Genomic DNA, 17,884 nt, shown 5'->3' with positions numbered 1-17,884 from the left:
TCCAGTGGTGCAATGGCAAGTAAAACAGCAGGGCAACATCCGTATTTGGTGGCCTAGACCAGCAGTGAAAGGTGGATAAACTGCATTTAACATTGACCTGTCTGCCCATACTCTGATATGGACAATGATGTCAGGGCTGGGTGTATTACGCCTCAAGTAAACATGAAATTAAAAAAATAAAAAGCAATTAAAAGCAAACAAGTAAGTGCTACTGCAGATGGGAGGTGTTACTGGTCCAGACAGCTACAGTCATTGCCTTTTTTTGGCTCTGTTTTGCTGTGAATTGAATACGGGGCACTTAACACATATGGAGTTACCCACAGGTTTACAGTATGTGGGCAGCAAATGAGATCCTGCTGCTGCTGCATATTATTACCGCTTTGTGCTATGTGTTTTCTGCATGGTATCTACTTTTACCTAATCTTAGTTATTAAATCACGCTACCATAATATAAGACCTTTTTAGAAGGCAGAATGGAATGGCAATTTGGTATAATGCATATGACTCTTCTAAAGTTGTTTTTCTCTCTTTTCTCACCTGGGAAATGTCTAGCATGAGCAGAAAAATTCGAAGTACTTTTCATTTGCTGAATCCATGTTTATTGTCCAGTTGTTTCCCTCTGCTGTGCTTGAATGTGAGAGATCTAAAATTTTTTAACAAAATGATTTAATTAGAATTTAAAGGCTAAATAGTGGTATTTTTTAAAGTTTGGTTATACATCACTGAATATCCAAATTTACCTTTATATATCCTGATAAAGTTTCTTAATCTTCAGAGCTGTGTGGTATGAAGACACTCATGGAGCAGATTCTCTGTTACTAAAAGGAAAAGAGGCTGAGAATTTTTCTCCTTGTGTGATGCAGGAGAAGGTGTTACAATACAAGCTGCTGTAAAGGACAAGAATAGAGATAAATGCAGTATATGAGAGAAAGAAAAGCATTATAAAAAAGATCTGAATCACCTAGTGATGTTTGTTCAGGGAAGCTTTTAAAAAGTGTACTAATGGCCCATTTTATCTATCACCCCAAGTCAATGAAAAACGCCCATTGACTTAAATAGACATTGGATCAAGTGCTAAGCTTTTAGGAATAATTATACTCAGTATGATGAACTTCCTAGCATTTTTCTTCAGGCTGAATGCTGCTCCCAACAATATGTGCCCTGACTTCAAACACATAAGCAAGCAACCCCTTTTTGTCTGTGCAAACTGAAGCCACAATGCTCCCACTACTGCTCCCAGTTCAGCTTGCAGATGTTGAAGAAGCTTTTTAGATCAAGGCAGTAGTCTAGAGCCAGAAAACATCACTGGATGAAAAGAAAACACATGTAAAATGTGTCTTTGGTGTATATAGTCTTTGCTGGATAGCTGGAGCACAGCTAGTGCATTTGTAAACCTTTTGAGTTCTGAAGGTGTGTTTTCACTTCTTGCCCTCAGGCCATTACACCATTTAGACTAAAAAATACCATAATCCACACTTCCCAAGGAATCCCTTTTAAGTAGGCAAGAAGGGTGACCACTAATTCAGTTCAATGCACTACACCCTTACTTAGCTTTTTTGCTAATCTGTTTGAACTGCTACTTGATTTTGTCCCTTTATAGAAGGGCTACTCTTAGTTTTCTTTGCCATTATTGTCCAGTTTGCTCTGTAAAAGACTACGTAGTATTCAAACCCTCAGGAATATGTTTGATCATCAGAAATTAATCCAAAAATCTGTAAAAGCCAATGAATAATAAATAAGATGGTGGCTGGGAATATAACTATTCCCTTCATCCTGCTATAATAATAATAACCACAATAATAATCATCATCATCATCATCTAAAATCCCAGTACAAATTCTTGCCATCCTCTTGTCTCAGCTAAATGCATAGATGAAATTAAAAGCATAAGCTGATACTGGGTGGCATGAATTAAGGCACAGTACACATCCCGAGTTTAGCATCCATTTTGAGTAAAGATAGCACCTCACCTCATATAGACAATAAAAAACACTGAAGAGTATGTGACTCAGTATGTTAGCGTCAAGACAAACACATAACCACTGGGATGGTTATATGAGGTGCTTTATTGAGGCGCCGGGAACCAGGGGTACGCACCCAAATCTGGTTCCGATTCCCGTCACATCGCATTCGTAATTTATACACTAAAAATTTTGTAACTAATACATATTCAACACAGATTACATCATTGGCTAATACATATGCATCAAAGATTGCTACATCAGTTTATTACGACATCAGCCTCTTCTGTGCCTGCGTCGCCCCCTCTGGTGGTCGTCCTGATGAAGTAAGGAGTCTTCCTCAGATGAAGTAAGAAGTCTTCCTCAGGATCTTTTCCTTACTTGGATATATCCCAATCTTTGTGTGGACGCTAGCATTTACTTATCAGCTTCTGGTATGCTCTTCTGGCTACCTTATGCATAGGTTCCATTTGGGTATAGTCTCCAGTACATACCTTTCTAAATCCACCCATACACATATCATTGCAACACTGATTACAGAACAGCCGTGATACAAAATTGCAAAGTTACAACATTTTTAATATACAAAACCTCACTACTGATTTATAAATTTCTCGAACATAATCATTTCTACTATTTTATATAATTATTCTATTGTAAAAAATTCACCCTCTCTAACAAGTAAGGTAAGGATATCGTACGGCAATAAAAAAAGGAGCTGTCTAGACTTCGAGTGTTAGGAGGTTTGTGCACTGTCCGTGATGATCTCTTAGCAAAGTATTAGTACCAACACTCTTCTGGGATCCTGAGTATTATCACTTTTTGTATCAGCTCCAGACTAGGTAAGAATAGAAACTGAGCTACTTATATATGTTCTCTGTTTTAAACTTATTTTTAGAAACTCAACCCTTCTATTATAAATAAGCCAGAGAAGCAAACCAATATGAATTGAAGGTGAATGAATCACAGAGTTATAGATTCATAGAATAATTTAGGTTGCAAGGGATCTCTGGAGCTTACCTGATCCAACATCACAGATACCCTGTTCAGGGCTGCTTTTTCTAGCTCTTGGTAGGAAATAGTTCCAGAGTTGACTGGGGATGTGTTTTTGAACTCTTTACATACCTACATTTCAAAACCTGATGGAAAAATAAGGTTTATAATTTAGAAAAAGTAGTTTAGCGCTCCCATACAAAAAAATCTAAATAATATTCTCTGTGCAAATTAGTGCGGGAAGTTTTCCTTATGCTTGCTAGGGGAAAAACAGCTGAGAACATATCTTTTGTTCTTGGTTTCGAGATGCAAAGCTTGATGCACAATGGGTTATTTATGCTGCCAGATAGGTACTTATACAAATAAGCTGACCAGAGATCCCTATGTTGGAGACAAGCGGAGAACTAAAAAGCATGTACGAGAATTATCTAAACACACACCCAAAAATTCTTATGAAGTGCTCTACAAAGGTATGTGGTAAAAGAAACTGGCACAGTAGTGTTTGGAGGTGAACCTGACAGCAGAGAGACTAAAATCGCTTTTTTAAAAATCAATTTAAACCCAAGGACCTCAAAGTTCTTTGTTCTCAAATAAAAGATTAATGAGACTTCTTTTTGCCATCTCACAAAAGCTGATGTGGAATGGGACAGTCATTTACTGGCAGCATTACACAGGGTCATAAGATGAGGTGGCGAATATCACCATGAACTGAAAACAATGACATATTAAGATAGGCAGGATATCATTATGTGCTCTGTAATTTGGCTAGCACATCTGATTTACTTCAGCCAGTATTGTGGTGAGTTCTTTGTAAACATTTAGAGCTCCTGGTTCATAAATCACCTGTGCTAGTGACTTAGCCACCCTTAGTGTTCCAGCCACTCTCAGTGCTCTACCCCTACTCCGCTGTTCCTGAGTCAGGCAGGAGTAGATTTCTTTTACGACTTCCTGAAGCATAAAGATGGAACTTGAAAGCCTTTGAATCAAACCAAAATAATCTTTGCTGATTTTACCACGAAGTACTGCCAGACACAGGCTCAATGGCTTGCAGCTAGGGGGAGTCTCTGGAAATGACACGAAGTTGCCTCTTCAAAATGTTACATACAGGAACAAGAGGTTGAAATCACTTTCTGTGAGTATTTCTTCTCCAGTCCCTCCTCCCTTTCAGGCAGACATGTGCTAAGGTCTTAGGAACAAGTTCATTTCTTAACCTATTGTAGAAGAGCTTGCTTTGATGTTCCTCTATGCTCTGTTGTATGAAATTAAAGAGATACGCTATTGTTACCTTACGAAAGAGGAAACAAATACGTTCCTATCTGAAAATACAGAAAACTAGCATAAACAATATTTACGTACAGGTATATGTTAGGAATAAGAAAGTTAGTAAACTGTCTATAGGTGGTTGTTGCAAGGGAGACATCTGCATCTGACTTCCCCTTTTTACATGTTATTAGGGGGATTTAAAAATGTTAACTGTGCAAATCCAGTGGTAGCTTCAGAGGGGGTCTTTGCCACCATCTATTGGTGAACTAAGGGAAAAAGCAAAGTGAGCTGACCTTGCTAATGTTCCCTACTGTACCAGTGCAATCTTTTGCTCCATTTTGAGGTTTTGGGGTAACAACTGTTTTTTTTCTTCTTACTCTGAGACATAACTGTATTTATACTCTCTGAGTGAAGAGCTGTCATAGCCAAACCTTAACAGCTGGCCTGTGATCCCACACACCTCTCAGTGGAGAAGAAGGGAGCGCTGAAGTTGCAGAGAAGGTTGTCTTTCTAATGTCAAGTTATTTGTTAATTAATTTCTGCCTGATTTCTGGGAATGGAATTGGGCCTATTTTCTTTGCTTGTTTCAAGAAAAATCACACTGATGCTTGAATAGCACTGTTGGTGCTGACAAATTTTGAAAGAGTGCTGTAACTGATAGTACTTCTGCGCAGTGCAACAAGAGGGGCATCTGTGAAAGGACATTTCTTAAAAGTGAAATGTTTGCAGAACCAACCTAAAAAGACCAGGGAAGGGAATCAACGTCAGCAACAGAGCCAAAAAGGTAAATCTTTAAAGATGACTGTTGGTATGAAATTAGTCTGTTCTATCAGATTTGTCAACACTGCTTGCATATGCATATTCCTTATGAATAAAGCATTTTATAATGCAGGCTCCAAAATTAATTCAGGTAGAGTCAGTGACAGCAGTGAATAAGCACAGAGGCAGTTTAAAGAGATTGCTTAGTTTTCAAATCAACAAATTGCTGTGGTTCTACTTAATCCATCAAAGAAGGAAAAGAGAACAATCTGGCAGCCAGGAGGGAAGATATAATGGTAAAGGACATAATGTTCTAGCTATTTTAGGACCCATTTGCACTGTGAAACTGATGGCGTTTTAGAGAACAGTTGTTGAACACATTTGGGGAACAGCTGTGTTATTGCTAAAGTTTGTATAGACCTGTAGGGGTGCTCAAGAAGAATCTGAGGGTCTGAGGCACTTCTGTTCAGCTTAAAATCATGTTTTTACTCAATTTCACTATGAGTAAAGAAGGACTAGCAGAGTCAAATGACTTTATAAACACCCTTTATTTCCATGAAAATGGCATCAATTATATAAGTCTGATAGCTGTATCAATCTTTCTTAAATAAGACTAAATAACATGGGTCAAAAATGTGCCTTCAGTGTTGATTCATAGATATTTTGGTCACCGTTTAGGTATCTCTGTTCCTTGAAAAAGACACTTTCTCTTCCTCCTTCTCTTTTTCTCAGTGGGGCTGCCGTTTTACTTATGCTTCAAACTAGACATGCCACAGAGAAGTAAATTGAGAATAAAGAAATACATCTCATCACAGGATGGAATGAGAAAGACTTTCAAAGTCATCATGAGTTAACTTTTATATTTCTAGAGAAGACTTTTTTATCATTAACTCACTTATCAAAGCCTCCCTGCCAAACCTGACCTGCATGATGTGTTCGAAGTCTGCATGCATTAATTATTTTTGGATGGATAACTGAAACAGAATAATGAATTACTTTGCAGCAGTCTCAGGATGTGTCTCATTAGCTTTTCTGCATGTTTACAACCACATACATGTGTAGATGCTATAGAAGTATTTGCTGTAGCCAGAGAACAGTGAGCGATCTGTGATGGTGAAGTGATGGCGGCTCAGGTCTGCTCAGGTCTGCTCCCAGAACTATTTTCAGGAATACTGAGTTAAATGATCTCTGCTTTTCCTCCTGTCTTAATATGAAAGTTACGACTGCCATCTCTGTTGTTATTGCATCTGAAAATTAATTTCTTTCTCTTATTGGATTTATTGGCAATTTCAGACAGTAACAGTCAAACTGTCATTGACTGCATGCTGCTGAAGCATGGAACACGTACCACTGACCTGAAAGTTACTTGGTAGCTGCTTCTTGTAATCAGGGTTACTTTTGTGTATGTGGATAGCACAGTTGCTTCCACTAATTGTGTGTGGACATACTGCACATTTTCTACTCTGCTGTGTGAACAAATGTCCAATTTACATAAACAATGGTGTCATTTGCATATGCAAATAGATATTCAAAATCTACACAGGAACTGGACTTCAGTTTATAAAGATCTGAGCAGGCATTCCATCTCTGGCTTAGTCTACACTGAGACAGCCAAAATGCCACTACAGCTTAGTCTCGACTCATAACTCTTGCATTTACAACTAAGCAGTCTAGGACAATTTATATCTGCCTTTTATTATTTGTAGTGGTTTGAATGCCTTTACATCAGATTATGGCTTTAAATTTAATATGTTCTTACTGTGCTATAAATTCAAAACACACAGTTCTTCTTCCTGAAAACCACCAGATGAAAGAGAAACAAAACAAGAGAAAGAAACTACCTGTCAAACTGTGTGGGAAGAGGGAAACAAACAATGTATATACTAAAAAAAAAACAGATTAAAAAAAAATCTTTTTAGGAATACGTGTGGTTCTAGGACTAAAACAGTCAATGAATCTTAGTAGGGTTATTATAATATTTTTCCTTCAAATTTACCATTCTTCACCCTCTTTGCAGTGTCACACCTTTTCTCACTTTGAAAACTATGGTGAAGAAAGCAGTTAATGCCTGAACAACATTTGATTCAGGCTTAGAGGGAACACTTGCTTTATACTAGAGAATCTCAAGCATTAATTTCCTGTTTCTCGCAGATCATGTTTGCTCTCCTTCTGGGGAGGGCAAAGAGTTTAACATTCCCTGGCTGCAGTGGCCCTCTGGATTTACTATGCTGATATTTATCTATTTTATGTAAATATATTTGGTTTAGTAAAAGAAATCAGAATAAAGTATGCGATACTTGTCACTTTCCAACAGCCCCTGTCACAGATATTCCTATGGGAAGAATAAATTCTGCTTGAATAAATTAAAGTTGACCTTCTATGATTTAAATTATAATTGTAATAATTTCAGTACCATTATTGTCATTGCAGAAATACTCTGGGTTTATTGTGGCTAAATTTAGGGATTTCTAGCTTTCCCACACTTAGATAACTCATTTGTATGGGCAAACACAGTGGCGCCTGATGGTTTCCCACTGTTGACAAAACTTTAAAATAAAGCTGTATGGAGACTTTCAGTTTGGTTTTGTTGTCTTGAAAACAATACAGATTTTGGCAAAACACTTGCAAATGGAACATTTAATTAAAATCAGTTATATTTTGGATTCCAAAACATTTCCCTGTTGGCTCATAATTTCCTTCCTTCATAAAGGGACTATGACAGCCTCATCCCATGTGAGAGAAGGTCTTTAATGATGGAAGAGAAAATCCAGCTAGGGAGCACAATGTGCAGGGGAGGATGGGAGCATTCAGCAACCAGTGTATTAATTTCATGAGGCATTGTAAAAAAAAAATCTAAATAAAATAGTTAGATTTTCATATATAAACAAAAATGCAGACCTTTCCAGCTTTATGATTTATTTTTTCTTATTATTTTATTTTGCTCATGAAATGAATATTTTCTAAGATAGGAAATTGTTTCATAAAAGTGCTGTGTGGCTGTAAAAAATAGATTAGCGTCACAAAAACTACAGCTAGGAATTGGCAGAGATTTGGAACACAAATTGAGAGAATCTTATGAAAACTTTATTTCTAATTGTATTCATTTTTAGCTTGGTCTTTTAGTAGCAAAACCATGTAAAATTCCTTCTCCTTGCAAAGGTCTAATTGCTTTTTGCAGTGTTTCTACAGTCTTCACAGGTTTCTTAGGAACTCTCAAACAGTATTGTTTAGTCTGTGGGATGTCATCTCAACATCCAAGCTCCCTGAAGTACTTCAACTCAATCTGCATCTTTTTCTGATACCACCTCTTTGAAAAATTGTGTTTATTTCTGGATATATGAGGGATATATAATTATTGAGGCAATATTAAAACTATAGGAAGCTTAACACTTGTCAGCAGTCCAGTCATTCATAAAAGTTCACCCAACTTGAGATGTCTAATTGGCAAAGGTACTTGGGGAAATCATAGCTGGAAACTAAATCAAAATAATGTTCTAAAGTGGAGATGCTTGTCTGAACAGCAAGGGAAGAATTAGAAAACAAACTCAGGTTTTTATTTCATGTAAGAAAGTTAAATTCATCAAGCATTTTTAACTCAGAGGGTTTTGTTATCTGCTGCCTTGCTCAATAGAGGCTCCTGCATGCTGTAGCGCCTGACAGTTCTAGCCTTGACATTTCTAATAACGCCTTCAATACGTCCTGAAAATTCTTGTAAGAGAGGATTTATGTGATGAGTTAATCAAAGCAGACTATACAGCAGTGTGTTTTCATCCTAGATAAATATCCATGTTCCATTACTGAAGCTGATAAAATGTTTGATGGACAGCAGTGACCTGCTGCCTACTGTTCCTGTGCCACTGGGTATTTATTTTTTACATTCAGAAATGCATGAGCAGGTTATATATTCAGATTTTTTCCTAATCTTACAACTGATTGCCTAAAGCCTCCTGTCTGTGGCTTACACTGGTTGAGCATAGAAGCACTTGCTTTGATAAACTAGATGCTGCAGTGATTTGATGTAAATGAATTTTTCATGCAGACTGTTTCGCTAGCACTAAGTTCCCATGAAAACCACATGCCTGGCAGAACCCAAAGAAACCCAAGACTGTAGCTGATGAGGAATAACATATGATGAATGACAAAAGCTCATTTTAAGGTATAGCTCATTCAGAGAATGGTGGCTCTCTATCCAAGCCAGGCAGCTGCAGGCTGTAAGATACCAACCCAAATTACTTTCACAACCAGCTGGTCCAGGGTATTTCCCAGTGTATGACTGTTGCAAAATTACACAATGTAGATCAAGAAAGAGGCTAGCACACTAAATCCACTGGCCTCTAAAACAGCAGCTGTTGCCCCTCTTTCTTCTTGCTACCCCAGATAATTTATCTGTAGTACTCTCAAGTATTCACTGTGAATTGAGATGCTGAGAACCAAAGGCATTTATAACCATCAAAATGAAAAAGAGATTGCAACAGTTGCCTTGTTTAGCAAAAAAGAATCAGTTTATAGTGTAACCAGTAAAGCAACGTAACTGTGACTTTCAGAAATGTTTCCTAGGTTATGACAGTATTTGCCTGACCTCTTCTGTAACCTTTCCTTAAATTATAAAACCATGGGAAAGAAAGATAACTGAAAATTTCCCAAGTGCGATGCCTCAGGCTTTGCCTAAACGCCAGGGTGCTGCTCATCCATCTGCTCCTTGCAAGAGAAATGCTGGTTTGCGTTTGCTACAGGGAACAATTTTCCAAGGCTTGGCACCAGTGATACCAATTGCAAATAAGGGTCATCAGCAGTGTAGCAAGAAGTAGCCTTCAGCATTTGGTGTCCTAAAAATGCCTGCAGGTCTACAAGGATCATTGTCACACTGAAATTTTTATTATCTGCTCAGTTCAGTGGTTTTCTCCCAAGCCACCCTGTAGCCAACTTCAAGCTTAACTGGTCAAACAAGGCCAAGAAAGAGTTAAGGCCATACTGTTGCCTGACAATATGGAAGGAAAAGTTACAAACACACACAAAAAGATCCAGTTAATCTCAGTAAGTAGATAGCCATGCTTATCCTTTTTCAACCAGAGCCCAAATGTGTCTGTGTTCTGGACAGCCTCCCTCCAATTTAATTTCCCATTTAATTTCACTGCTTCAGCTTCGAAGTTTGCATTGCGTAGCTAATAAGACTTTCTCTGTACAAATTTAATCTCCTCTCTTTCTTCTCTGATAGCTTTGGTGTCTTCACTCACCCATGGTCCACATCTTTGAGAACTGAGGTTTAGAATAAAGATCTGAAGGCTTAATGGCTTTCTCTGGAGGCAGGCATTGAGGGCTAGCCTTCTGGCCACCTATTCTTGTCCAGGGTGAGCTGAGGAATTTATACTTTAATATCCTGCTTGAGCTATTAATGTCACATATTGAATGTTATAGAAGGGATGAATTACACATACATTCTCTAAGTTCATGGTCTTCAGTATATTACCAGCTTTCAAAGGAGATTCCATGACACATCAGTGATGACAGTTCCTGTAGAAAGATTACTAGTCCAATATGCACTGTCCACATTTGCCTTTAGCATTTGTGCCTTCAGTGTTACACAGTCCGTCTTCTGCTCATCAGTTAGAGTCTCTGATTATGTTTCCTCAGGGCTTCCTTCGGACCACAGCACCTTCATTTAGCCAGAATTTTTTGCAGAGACCTATCAGTAGAGGCGCTCAGTGGAATTAGTACACTATCTTTGCTCTCAGTTGGGTTATTCCCTTCTGTGGACAGTGTCACTCATTTGTGAGACCTGACAGTTTCTTCCCTCAACTCTGTACTGAACAGGCATTGGAATATTTTTTCACTAACAGCGTCTCTTTTAATTAATCTTTGGATTTATTTGAACTACTATCACTGTTCCCCAGTGCTTCTAGCCATATCTATATATCTCACACAATGTTTTTTTAGGTCTTGTTTGTAGGGATTTTCTGTGCACTACACAAATTACAAAACCTTTTAACAGTAGTATTATTTACAGTCTTTTTTCATCCTTCTGTTCACTCTTTGCACTACCTTTTGATTAATCAAATTAATCAAGGAATTTATTTTGCACCAGTTTTGTATAGAAAACCCTCAGTAATTGACTAACCAAATAATAAAAGTGTTAGCATGTTAAATGTTTGAAATGTGGGAAGTATAAGTGATTTTAGCCTCTTGAGAAGCGCAGTATTCAGTGAAGTATATGCTGATTTTATAGTCTTCTCTTATGAACTGGAAATTTAAATATTGCTTGAAAAGACCTCCTACAGAATTTATTGACCTGTTGTTAGGAGTTTGACATAAGGGAGATCACCTCCAATTAACTCAGAAATTAAAAGCTGTTCCTACATTTTATGTCATGAAACTTTATGCAACCTTCTTGAAACACACTAGAATTGTTTAATTGTGTAGCACAAGCTGAGAAGGTGTATAAACATTTGTGAGATTGGATTTTTGGATAATAAATCTTTGAAGGCAGGGATTTTATGTTTAAGGAATATACTCATACATGAAAGCTGCTTCAAAACCATCCAGAATGTGAATTTAAAATGTGTCAGCTATTTTTGCACAAACTCTTCATGTGGCCACTCTTAATCCAAAGGATCTTTCTGAAATTGCCTCCAACTAGTTTGGAAGCAGATTAGTATAAAGGCATCCATAGTGGGAAATTCGAGTAAGCATAGAGGGGGAGTGACCATGGAGCTACTTTTGCTGAGAAAATTTTGCCAGGCTGTTTTCCCACCTTGATGCAGCTCATCACAGTGGGGTCCTGATATTGACTGGACCTTTTCTCTGCTTCTGCACCACATAAGCATTTATGACTGACAGCACTGCAGACTATTGAGTTGTTTGAACTGTTTATAGTTGCACTCCTTTTTTGAAACATAGCAGATACCTCTTTTTGATAGTTTTCCTCCTGGTAGCAAGCTGTCACTTCCCCAGTTTGTTGGTGAGGTAAGATGAATGCTTAGAAAGCAAGATACACTTGATTTTATTCCTAAAGCATAGCACAGATGATAGAACAACCAAGCTCCATCTAATTAAGCAATAATTCACCATGGGCAGCAGTGTCTTTCAGAGAGGTTATTGACTGCCTCAGCTGGATTGCTGAAAGTCATAAGGCTGCGGGCCACACAACTGGAAGAGCAGTAATCCTCTGGGACATTATTTTCCAGAATGCTTTACTAATATGAAGTAAGTAAGTTTTTTCCTGCATTAAGTTTTGCTTGCTTATGCAGTGTTTATATTATACACTGAGAGTAATGCCTGGCTTCATGGGGCACAGCAATCTCTGTGCTAATGATGTGAGGTAGAGCCAAAGCAGCTAAGCACAGTCATGTACTGCTGCAGGTGTGTTACCTGAATGAGATCTATTGGCCCTCCTTAAACTGTTAGCAAGGCTGCTAGAGCTAAACTTTGCTGGAAGATATATGGTGATATGATCACAGCTTTACTAGTGCTTTATTTCTTTCTGGCTTTGCATTTAGATTTTGTTGAATGTAGCTTCAAAATCAAATGTAAGAATGGAAGAGCAGAGGGTAGGCTGAGTGGTGAAGAGGAGCACATAACACAACCTGTGGAAGATGTATTGAACCAAAGGGCATATTGAACCATTTATGGAGAGAAAGGAAAGAAATTGTAACTATTAGACAGAGCAGCAGAAGAAAAGAGAGAGGCAGGAAGTAGGTAGCATCATTAAAGAAATATGGAAAAGCTGAAGGTAAAGGAAATATGGTTGTAAGAGATGCTGAAAAATGATTGCTGGTAGGAAAAGTAGGCCATGAGAAGATGTATAAGCAGTATGATTTGTGATGGGAAGGAGTATGGAAGAGATCTGATCAGAAACAGTGTTGATACTTCTGCAGATCTGTTCAGAAACAATGCTGATACTTCTGCAAATCTAGGGACCTAGAAAGGTAATGGAAGAAAAGGCTCAGAAGCTCCAGTGATTTATCTGCAGGTACAGGCAGGAAGCAGGCTGGTGGCTGTAGGGATTAAGTACTTCAGGGAGCTACTGTTTAGTCCTTAGATTACAGGAAAAGGTGGTAGGGCTCTGTGGTCTTTCAGGCGTGGCACAGAGAGAAGCAACAAACAGTCATGTTTCCTTTGTGCCTTGAGTCTATAATCTGTCTGTAATTTGTGAAAATTCATAGAGTCAGAGTTACTTAATGTAGCAGTTTCCTATGTTTTCAATCTTGCGTAATTTAGTTTTTTAAAATTTTGTGTGAGATCCCATGTTGCATTATGTTATCTGGAAATACCTTTATATATGCATATATTAAAAAAAAAATTGAAAAAATACACAACCCTTGTGGGGGAGAGCATGAACTGTGAATTACCTATCTGTAACAGCACTTCTGAGAGGTTCTCCTCTCCCCTTTATTCTTTCTTCCTTTTGTGGAGAAGATAAATACATGTAAAATAGAAAATTTAGAATGTAAATAATCATAGAATCATAGAATGGTTGGAGTTGGAAAGGACATTAAGATGGTCTAGTTCCAGCCCTGGCCCTGTGTAGCAGAGTATCAGCTGGGGTCATATTGCTGTTTGGGTGCCGTCTGAAACCTGTCAATTCCTGTGGTTGATTTTCTAAGTACTTGAGTGACATGGCATGCCCCAAGTTGCTGTTAAATACCTGGGTTTAAAAGTTCCTCTGGAAAGTTGCTGGCCCCAGTTGCCCTCAATGCTGCCTGTTGGGGTCAGTGGAGGCATAAAGGAGGGACAGTAGCAGCCCTTCTCTGAGAGAGCTGGGACAGTGGGACGTGTTGAGGCATGAGTTCTCCCTGAGATATAAGCAGTTCTCTTTCCAAAACCACATTTGCAGGTAAGAACTGCAGGTAATATTTGGGCTGAGCTGGAAACAGTAGGGCTGTTCTTTACTTGTTTCCTGAAGCCAGGTTGTGATACATGGCTGAGGAGTGTCACAAAACCCAGATGAATAACTGCAGCAGGCTTGACTTCAGCCTCTCTTTCCTGGAGCAAATTACTATTTGTATTTGTGTCACTTATTCAGATTTCCTCTAATCTAGTGGTAATTTCCATCCTCAGAAGCCCTGCAAAATAATCAGTATCTTTGACCTCCCTTTAAGTGATAGATGGAAAATCTTTGAGAATACTGAGCGCGGCTCATACCAGCACCATTTCCAGGTGACAAATTGGTGCCCCAGCGCCACCTGAAAGTTTTCTTCTTAGAGAATCTACCCTGTTTGCACATCGACCGCTCTAGCAGGAACTCTTAAAAACCTGGATAGGAGATCAATGTTAATGTAAGGTCAGAGAGGAAAGTTCTGTATTTTCTTCCTCTTGGGATCTGTTTTTGGTATTTTCAATATACCAGTTCAGCTGATAATCCCAACCATAAACCCTCCAACCATTATCAGCTAAAAGCCTCTTGAGCAACAGATTATCTGGTGAGCTTGCCTTAAATTAGTCTGTTGTAGTTAGGCACACATGACCTACTCTGTAGAACACTGAAGGTGATTAATCTCTTTTGCTTTGCAATGGAATTGTATTACGTAAGATCACAAAATTATGTAATGAGGTTTAGCTATGGAGATTCTAACCTGTTTCTGGAATATGCTCCTTTAACTCTTTCATCTGGATCTGCAAGCTCAGACTCTAGATGAAAGTAGATTTGTCTGTACTGAAAAACTCAAGAATCAGAAGTAATTAATGGACTTTAGGTGGATTAGTTAAATCAGATTAATTCCTGATCTTCTTCCAAAGCAAATTAAACTAAACCAAGTTAAGGCCACTTTCACTCTGAGTAAAAACATCCATTTGGCAGCTTAATGTAGTTTAACTAATCTTAAAAAGTGAATTTGGATTACTTCTTTTGAATATTCTCCCACACCTAGTTCCTTTGCATTAAAACAGAAATGGGTTCAGCAGTGCTTTCTTCAGGATTTTAGGGTATGGTTGAACCTGACACCCAAGATTACATCCTATGTTTAATACTCAGGAAAAAGTGTCTGTATGACTGATAGGAATAAAGTGAATGGATCTTTATGCAGTTTTATGTGCAAAATTGAAACAGATTAGGCTACACATCTTCTATATTTTCAATGTTTATACTGTGGATGTCTACAAACAGGGTGATGAAAGCATTTAATTTTAGCAGCAAACTGAATGGAAGAGTAGCATTAAGGGCAGACAGGTTGAATCACCTGAATTCTTACTGTTCCAGGATCAGAGGACTCTAAAGTTGTTATGACTCACCTCATGTAATCTAGTTTTCTGTTGTTTAAGGTTAGCAGGTGAGTTGTACTGTAAGTCCTGCTGAGTGCTGAGTGACTGGGAAAGGTCTGAAGCTCCTCTCTGTTGTGCATCTCCCAGGTGGAGAGATCACTCTGTGTGCCCAGCTCCATGTCTAATTTTTGAGAGTGGCAGAACCTTTGTCTCCTGCATTTCCACTCTAAGAAGTGTGGCTCTTTTGTTTTTTTGTTGGTCTGATCCTGATGGAGACAAAAGTACTAGGAACTTCGGCTTTTGATGTGGCCTGTGTGTGGCAGATCTTACCTACTGTGACTTTGCCTAGCTATATTGTGGTTAAGAAAACCCAAATACCCAAAATGTGGTTAAAGAAAACTCTCCCTTTTGTTTGTTTGTTTTTTTCAGGTCAGTCATTTAAAGCTAGTTGTCTCACTTTTAAAAGGAGATACGTATTTTGTGTATGAAGTTGAAAATTACACCATATGCTCTTTAGTACCATGTATATGGTACCATGTACCATGTATATGTGCCTGTAGCCTGCTTATGGTGGAAAACTCTTGTGTGATGTAGTTTACTGACTGAAGAATATCATAACCAGTATTTAAAAACACAAGCAGATGAGTTATTTTCTTTCTCTGTATATTTGCCTGTTTGACTGTTCTACAAGACTGCAAAATATAACTCAAATTCAGCAACTGGTAGCAGCAGGGTGGAAAGGGGGATCTTAAAAGTATTTCTATTGATGTTCAGTGGGACAGTGTGTAGTCTCAGCAGTTTGTGTGTTGTCACTTGCAATATCAGCACCTAAAGTCCTTGTGATGTTTCTTGTGTTCTGTTGTGATATGTTGTGATCTTGATGGGACTTTTCATGTGAAGAAGTCATGATTCCTGTCATCTGAATTATAATGCACAACTATGCTGCTGCTTTTTCAGATCTGCTAAACCGTGGTTTACAAATGCATCCTAAAGCTGTTCTTGCTTTATTGACTTATACCTCTGTTGCTGGAAACTGATTTCTTTTGGTTGTAAGAGGGTTTGAAAGAATGAAAAAGGTTCCTGCTTTGTGAAGATGTTGGAGAGAACAGTTTAAGTCAGGGGTGTTTGAGCCAATCAGTCTCAGGAGCAGGATGGGCACACTGTTCCAGTGTGGTACCTGAGCTCATCAGACAGAGATTCTTGTCCTGAGAGAGTTGTGCCTTTTAGATTCACCACCTAGAGTCTCTTTTATGTTACTTCATTGCACAGTGTAGGTAGGCCTGAAGGAGATACCCTGAGCTACCGCCTACATGCCTAGAAAATGTTTGGTAAAGGTTTTTGAAGATGGGAAACGGTCTTATCTAATTAACACTATGACCTCATTACATTAGTCAGGTAATGCAAAATGAACTTAGAAATGAAGGTAAGTATATCTCATGCTTCCATAAATTGTCTTCTGTATTGGTGGTACAAGAGGACTTTGGTCTAGAATAATTTCTGGTTCCTTGGAAATAAAGTATCTTTTCTGCAGTGCGTGTTAAATAAAGAAATCATAATAATTCCCACTTAACAGAGAATCCAAACAGCTAACTATTGTTTCATACATATGTGGGGCATTTTATGTGACTTTGTTTGAAAGGAGAAAGCATGAAAATATGAAAAGTTTTCTTCCTTGACAACAGGCCAAGTTTTACTTAAGAAAAAGGCAGTGCACTTTAAATGTTGATCCGTGGTAGTTTCCCCTAGGCAATTTGATCTGATCTGTCACTAAATCCCAGCACTTTGAAATGTAATAAACTCCCAGTCTTTGATTGTATCTGACACCAACAGAGGAGTACTGATCAGAAAATTCATCCTTTGATTTCTCTGGGTAGTGGGTTAGATGCAGCAGTGAAAAGGAAGGAGCTGAAGAACAAATGAACAACATAAAGCAGTGAACTTTTCATCTCTGTCCGCAAAGATGTTCTTTGGAACTACAGACAACACAGTCCTTTCTTTACTTGTAGAGTGAGCAAAACTTTATATACACAGAACCTGCAAATCACAGAATAATATGAAATCTCTTGAAACACACACACAAAAAGAAAAATAAAATCAGTACATACATGGCAATGTGGGATTTCCAGTAGGCCCTTCTGGTATATAATCCTCTACAACTATGCATGTGCAGTCTCCTAGACCTTTTTTAAAGAACAGGTGTAAGTCTCAGATCTCTTCAAGTGCAAACATAGTATTTATCAGCCTTCTGTGTTTAAATCTTATTAGAGCTAGTTGAACTGAACCAAACTTTCTTGAATCTGAGAAGTCAGGCACTACTCATATCCGTAAGTCTTCAGGCATACTCTTGAGATGCAGATACTGACATCCTTTCTGGTATCTCCATCCTGTGAACAGAGATTTGTACAATTTAAGAGCTCTCAAGTCTCAGACTATTGATGATTCTTCATGCTGCAGTTGTAACATGGACAACTCCAAACTCTTCCTTTATCTTCAGCAGTGTATGGAGGTCTAGCTATAGTATAGGCTTCTCAAGCATTCAGAATATTCTTGGTTTGTCCAGGATCTCACCCCAAGGTCTTCCGCTTCCAAAGTTGATGTTGCTTGTGTATGTCCTGAACTCACAGCATACTCCTGTGTCAGTCAGTACAGGTGTAACAGCTTTTAGATGCCTCCACCATCTGCAAACCTGAACAGGCTTTGCACACTCTCAGACA

At 38.3% G+C, this 17,884-nt stretch overlaps 1 long non-coding RNA gene across 1 annotated transcript in view; it reads left to right on the top strand.

Annotated features, from left to right (window-relative positions):
• Positions 1–14,248: 14,248 nt before the first annotated feature.
• LOC133275156 (uncharacterized) overlaps positions 14,249–17,884 on the top strand; it is a 63,940-nt gene continuing 60,304 nt past the window's right edge. The window contains exon 1 of the long non-coding RNA XR_009745417.1: positions 14,249–14,458. This is a non-coding gene — a long non-coding RNA (uncharacterized LOC133275156). The remainder of the gene's footprint in view (positions 14,459–17,884) is intronic.

Source organism: Pezoporus flaviventris, unplaced genomic scaffold (genome assembly GCF_033815535.1).
Source record: "Pezoporus flaviventris isolate CSIRO_AGI_PZ_B2104156 unplaced genomic scaffold, CSIRO_AGI_Pfla_v1 ptg000037l, whole genome shotgun sequence".
NCBI lineage: Eukaryota > Metazoa > Chordata > Aves > Psittaciformes > Psittacidae > Pezoporus > Pezoporus flaviventris.
The sequence above is the reverse complement of the archived record's forward strand: the minus strand, read 5'-3'. Positions and strand labels throughout refer to the sequence as shown.